Here is a 6,419-nt window from a genome sequence, read left to right as displayed (position 1 = left end):
CCTTCAAATCCTCTTATAAAAACCCAGTCTTTTCTGCCCTGACCAACCAGTGCAGATCCCTGCAAGACAGGTAAGTGGGAGCTGAGAGAAGATGAGACCCCTGACAGGGGTTTCATCTCACACATTTCAGGGAAGGTATACAAGGATTCCTGTCTGCAGAGAACGTAGGGGATTTGAGACCAGGTAAAGGCAGTCCTGGGAGGTCTCAGGTGTAGTAGTATGTACAGATTTTCCAATTCTTTCCAGAAGTATGGAAGGGGATGGATACTATCCAGATGGATTTATTCCTAGGGAACTAGACAGAGGAAAAGACAAGAGATACAACAGGGGATTTCTCATGCCCTCTCCCTGACCACCCTTCCTTTAGTTCTCTGGTTGTCTCCACACATCACAGACAAAATGATGCCTTCCATGGGCCTCCCCAGCCTGTCCTGGATGCTGCTCTCCTGCCTGATGCTCCTGTCTCAAGTCCAAGGTGAGACTTCTCTGCCTCTAGCACTGGGTTCCCAGTGTTTGCTCAGGGCCAAGAAGAGGAGGAAAGCTCCTGTGTGCCTCCCATGGTAATGGTACATCCCCACACAACAACATTGCCTGAAATTCCTGTGTCATCACTCCTTCCTTCAGGGTAACTAGTGGTGGGAGTCTCCCCAGTGGTCCAGTAACAGTGGGATGAGATGATTTCCATTTTCTCAGTAGAGTCTAATTTATGTGGGTGATTAAGGAGGGAAAGTATAGAGTGTTTTTAATGAGATGAATAGAAGGAGAAAGACTGAAGGATCCAGTAGAAGAATAGTCAGCCCAGAAGAGGAGAAAAGTTGGACTTTTGAATAAGGCAGATGAATAAAAAGAAAACAGACCATCTCCCAAGTACTAGGTCTAGTTCATGATAAAAAAAAAAATCCTGGGAGTGTTGGCAATTGTGACAGGCAGTCAGGAGTGTGATGTCACTGCCCCAAGCACTGGCCTCATAGATATTATTCAAGGTCACCGCCCCACTCCAATATCTTCTCTCCATTTCACCCCATCCTTCTCCTTTATTTTTTCCTCCTCAGGGGAAATTCCCAGAAGGAACTGCCCTCTGCACGGATCAGCTGTCCCAAAGGCTCCATGGCCTATGCGTCCTACTGCTATGCCTTGTTTATAACACCCAAACCTGGATGGATGCAGACATGAGTGCTGGGATTTGCAGTTAAGGCTGATAAGGAGAAGCAAATTAGAGACAGGGTTTGGGGGCTGGGAGTCTCCATTCTCTAGAGTTTCTTGAGGGTGAGAATGAGCACCTCATCTTTTGCAAACACAACCCCTTCTCACCTACCTTGTCCCTGCCCTTCCCTCAGTGAGGGTCTCAAGCTTCTCCTCAGTCTCTCCCTTCTCCACACAGATTACCTGCCAGAAGAGGCCCTCAGGTCACCTTGTGTCTGTGCTCGGTGGGGTTGAGGGATCCTTCGAGGTCTCCCTTCTCAAGAACAATTTGAAAATCTTCTCAGACATCTGGATTGGGCTCCATGACCCCACAGAGGTACACTTACATCCTCTTTAATCTGTTACCTCCCAAGATGCTATGGCCACCCAGGCCCCTCCCTATCCCCTGCCCCTGCCAAGAAAATATCCTAGAGATCCCTGGAGCTCAGGGGATAATTGGAGAAAATGGAGAGCCTTGAGGCCAGCTGAAGAGCTGAGTTCTGTGCAGGTCCCTAGCCTCCAGCTAAAATTAATCTGCCTCTTGTCAAACTTTTATACAATTCACACATCATGCCTTGTAATTCGGTTCTCTGAGCTTCCCTGAGTCTGCACATGCTGTGCTTAGCAAATGGTAAATGAAGACTTAGGATTGACACTGTTTTCCCTTTTATAAAACAGACATTGTCTCGGAGGTTCTGAGGGTAATCACAAATGCACCACCAAGTGCAGTTCACACAGTGACACATTACTCGTAGGGATTCCATTGGTATTTGTGATTATTTGCTTTGGAATTTGCCAATAAGAGCAAAGAGTTCGGGAGAGTTTCCCAGAGGAGAGCTGTGGGGTATCACCTGGAAGAGCAGAGCAAATTCCGTGATGCTGGGGAGGGGATCAGTCGTTCTAGCTGAGGGAATCAGGCCAGGAGAACTCTAAAGACCTTTCCACCTCACCTGACTCCATCCTCTGCTCTATAGGACTCTGAGCCCAATGCCAGTGGACGGGAGTGGAGTAGTACTGATGTGCTCAATTACGTTGCCTGGGAGCGAAATCCAGCCACCGTCTCAAACCCTGGCTACTGTGAGAGACTGTCAAGAAACACAGGTAAGAAACAGAGGAGATCACTTCTGCTCAGCCTTTTTCATTCCCTCATTCCCCATTTCTGGGCCTGGTCTTCAGAGAATCCTCCTGGGCTGGAACTGTAATATTGGCTTATCTGTTCCCATCCCCTCTCTTTCCTTTTTTTCTGTCTCTTTCCCCTGGAGTGGGACCTTGTGAAGATAACAGAGGGTCTTTGAGTCCTAGGCCAGAATCTGGGATGCATCTGCATTGGGTTCTCAAGCTCCACCAGCCCCATTTACTTGAGCTCTTCTGTCTCTTCAGGGTATCTGAAGTGGAGAGATTATAACTGGTATGTGAACTTACCCTATGTCTGCAAGTTCATGGATTAGGTCAGATGGGAAGTCAGCAGTTTGAGTCTGGTGTGCAGCTCATCATGGACTTGGAACCAAGTGTGAAGAACCATCCCAAAGGAGGATATGCTGCCCATACCCACAACCTGACCACCTTATTCTGACCTTACCTTCTCCCCAACCTAATTTCAGGCTCTTTTGTGGGTTCCATAACCTGGTTTTTCAAGGTTCATAATAAAAATGTTAGTCTTCCATTGCCTGTCTTCTCTGCTTCATTTCCATAGACAAACTCTGAGAAGGAAGAAGTGGGTGGGCAAGGAGAAACTTTGGTCAATCTCTGCCCAATTTCACCCAGGTCCTTGAGGAAATAACTACATATATATATATATATATATATATTCTTCTTAGCATATTTGTGTATTGTGTATTTATATTGAGGTACATCAGCACTGCTTCTGTAGGATGTGTGTTGTGGACATATAAAGACATCTCTCTCCCACACACTCTATTGCTCACACATTCCCCCAAGACAGGTTTCTGAGGGTATGAGGCAACCAGTCTTAGGGTATGTGATGATGTTTAGAACTGTACTTCCTAAACCATCAGTGTGAAACATAATGAACAGATTTTATTAATATTCATAAAATACAATGCAAATGAATTAACAGACTACTTAAATGGATAAAACAGATAATCAAAATGAAAACCTGTTTTAGTTGTGATTGGTTTCGACAAACATAAGTGTAATCTGTCAAACTGAGTACAGTTTTCTAATATCTGTCAAATTCTGTACTTAACTTACCATGTTCAGCTAGCAGTGGTCCATCTAACCAAATGTTGCCTTGTTCCTATATGGTACTTGTGAGAATGTACCCCAGTAGGTCCTCTGTCCTTGGACCTTAAAAACACTCTGACCTCAGTCAGGACTGGAGTTGGTATGACTTTAATGTCTAGCAGGATTTTTTTTAACACTTTTTGGATGAAAAACTAATGTTTTTTTTTTAAGAAATTCTCCTTACCTAACCGAAGGCAAGACCCAGCCTTTTCGTGTATCTGCATATTTCAAGACCACTAAACTGTCTTCCACCTTATCACCACCCCTCCCTCATCACTAGCTTCTTTTATGGAAAAAATAAATGTTTTGGACTAGTTCCCTAACATGGGAAAAATTATCATATGAGACCACTGACAAAAATTTCCATATGGGCAAAGAACACTATAGCATTGCCATGTAAGGGTATTGCTTCTCAAATAAAGAGATGAAATGAATGGTCAGTGTCTTTTTTTCCTAATGTTTGTTAAATTTCATTTGTTCTTTCTAGGATAGACAGCCTTGACTAAATACTCTTTCAGAATTTTTGGTGGAAACACTACTCTATCAGTTTAAATAAATTTATGATTGTACAATGCCAGGGGTCTTGATTTTCTTCCCTGTTTAAAGTAACAACATGGGTTTGAAAAGTTCACAGTGATTGTACTTGTGCCAGTTTCTATTTTAGTTGAGTTCTCCCTTCAATGGCAGGTGGGCTACCACAGCTGTGGGGACCAGATCCTCTTCTTCCTGTTGGAACCCATTGTGTTAGATAGGATATTTGTAGTTGAAAGTAAGAAAAATCCCAACATAATTTGGCTCAAAAAAGTAAAGGTATTTACTGGATACATAACTGAAAAATCTAACAGTGAGGAAGGCTTTGAGCTCAGTTTGAACAGGGCTCAAATGTCATTTCTCTGGGGCTCACTTGTCTGCATTCTCTTTTATCTGTATCCTTTATCTGTTTACTGCCTTCCTTTGTTACAGCACAGCAGAGTTGCCAGCAGCAACTGGGGCTACTGATTGCTACTCAACATCAGAATAGAGAATTTATATTCTTCCCTAAATTTATAAAATAAAAGAATCCTGAGCTTCACTCTTTTTAGACAAACCTGAGCAGATCACTACAGGCAAGGGTATGTCATGGGCTGGCACTTGAAGCCTGAATTATTGTGCGTACTTGAACCATTATTAGAGCAAGGAGGATATATTATCCTAGTTGAATTACATGAGTTGTAAACTGTCCAGGATCTTGGAGTGTGATCACTATCAACAAACCTCAGGAAAGGTTACTCTCAGAAGGATGGAAGGATTGGGTTTTCTTATGGAACACCTGGGAGCTGTTAGAGAAAGGGAGAAAGAAAACAATGAAACTGGGTAGGTCCCCAGGGATTATAACTACCCACATATTCGGAGTATTGAAAGTAAGTAAAACTTGAAGTTGTAATTGGGATTAGGGGATATGAAAAATGATTAAATCTTCTTTTTTTTTTTTTGCTTAATAATGAGCAATTACCATATTACTACCATCAAAAGAATCAAAATACAAGCATGTCCAGTGAGGGGAGGCATCCTAAATTTGCAGACTCTAAGTTAAGGACAAGTCAGTTTGCTGTTGACACCTGACATCATATAATATCACTCTTCCAATTTTTCAGTTCTTTTTGCCAGTTTACATAGTGAATGTTCCTCTGTAGGTTTTTTTTGCCCAGATTATTATGTAAATGTGCCATGGCTATTTTCAGCCTCTCTTTGAAAGTAACCAGTCCCACTGACACCTAAAGCTTATATGGTATGAATTTTTAAACCTAGTTTGGTGATGATGTATATTTTCAAAAGGCAATAAGTCATCTGGTGAAGATAAAATCAAAACACTGCCCTCTCCACAGAGCAATGAAAGGATAGAGAATTAAGAGGATGCTTGGAAAAATCTGTGATATTATACTTTATTAAATCTTTTCAAACTGTTCACTTGAAATAAAATTTAGACTGGATATTGCTGTTCTCCTAAGGATGTATTAAATATTATGATATTTAGATTACCTGGAACTCCAGCAAGGCCACTTCTGTACCCATATTCTGGGTCTATAAACCAAGTGGCTGCTTAATGATTCCCTATCAATGCAGAAAATTTTGCCAGTCATTTTTCCAGAAAGAAGTACCTTCTGATTTTTCTTAAAATAAGAAAAATATCACTTAAAACAATCATGAGCATTTTAAATCATTGATTAAAGAAATTATTTATTCCTATCTTTTCAAAAATTAAAATAAAGATAATATAGACATTCAACAAACTGGATAAGTTTAATTGTGGTACAACAATTGAATTGAATATGAGCTAATATAAATTACAATGAAATGCTTCTTTCTGTTAAATTATAAAATGTACATGTGGGAGGTTGAGGCAGTGAAGGAGCTCCTTTTCCATTCCCCCACTCACTGTACAGCTTGAGTGGTTTTACCAGAGTAGATGGGGAAGATTTATTATAGCAGGACCTGAGCAAAGGGTAGAGGTAACATCAAAGCCTATCAAGTGAGCAGAACAAAGCCAGGACACTGAGAAGGGACACAGGTGACGTGGGCTCAGAGAGATTCCCAGAATGGGGAGAAGCCCTTCCAGGCATAGGATGGAACTGTCAAATGTAAGGTATCCTCCCCACAATCAGTCCCACTTTCCTTTAGGCAAGGTGAAGTTTTATCATTTTCTGAATGCCTCCAGGTGCCCAGTTCCCATGTCCCTGAGAGGCAGAGGGTGTGAGAAAAAATATTCCAGGAGAGGCTGCAGAAAGGAAGCAAAGAAGTAACCCAGAAGGGATGCAAGAGATCAGGCCTCCTGGGAATATTTAGGAAGATATTTGGAAAGAGATTCATGGAAGAAAGAAGCAGGGAAGAGTGGACAGACCGTTACCCCTACTGACAGCCCATCTCATCTGCTGATTATGCCCTTTTCCTCAAATTTAAAAAAATGACCAACACTTGCCTATGTAGAATCTGATGGTAACAGATGAGGATGATAA

General features: G+C 41.9%; 1 pseudogene; it reads left to right on the top strand.

Moving 5' to 3' along the window:
• Positions 1–399: 399 nt before the first annotated feature.
• LOC132376835 (lithostathine-like) lies at positions 400–2,630 on the top strand (annotated as a pseudogene).
• The last annotated feature ends 3,789 nt before the right edge of the window (positions 2,631–6,419 follow it).

The sequence above is a fragment of the Balaenoptera ricei genome, chromosome 13 (assembly GCF_028023285.1).
Source record: "Balaenoptera ricei isolate mBalRic1 chromosome 13, mBalRic1.hap2, whole genome shotgun sequence".
In the NCBI taxonomy this organism is placed as follows: Eukaryota; Metazoa; Chordata; class Mammalia; order Artiodactyla; family Balaenopteridae; genus Balaenoptera; species Balaenoptera ricei.
This window is presented reverse-complemented; position numbering and strand designations above follow the sequence as displayed.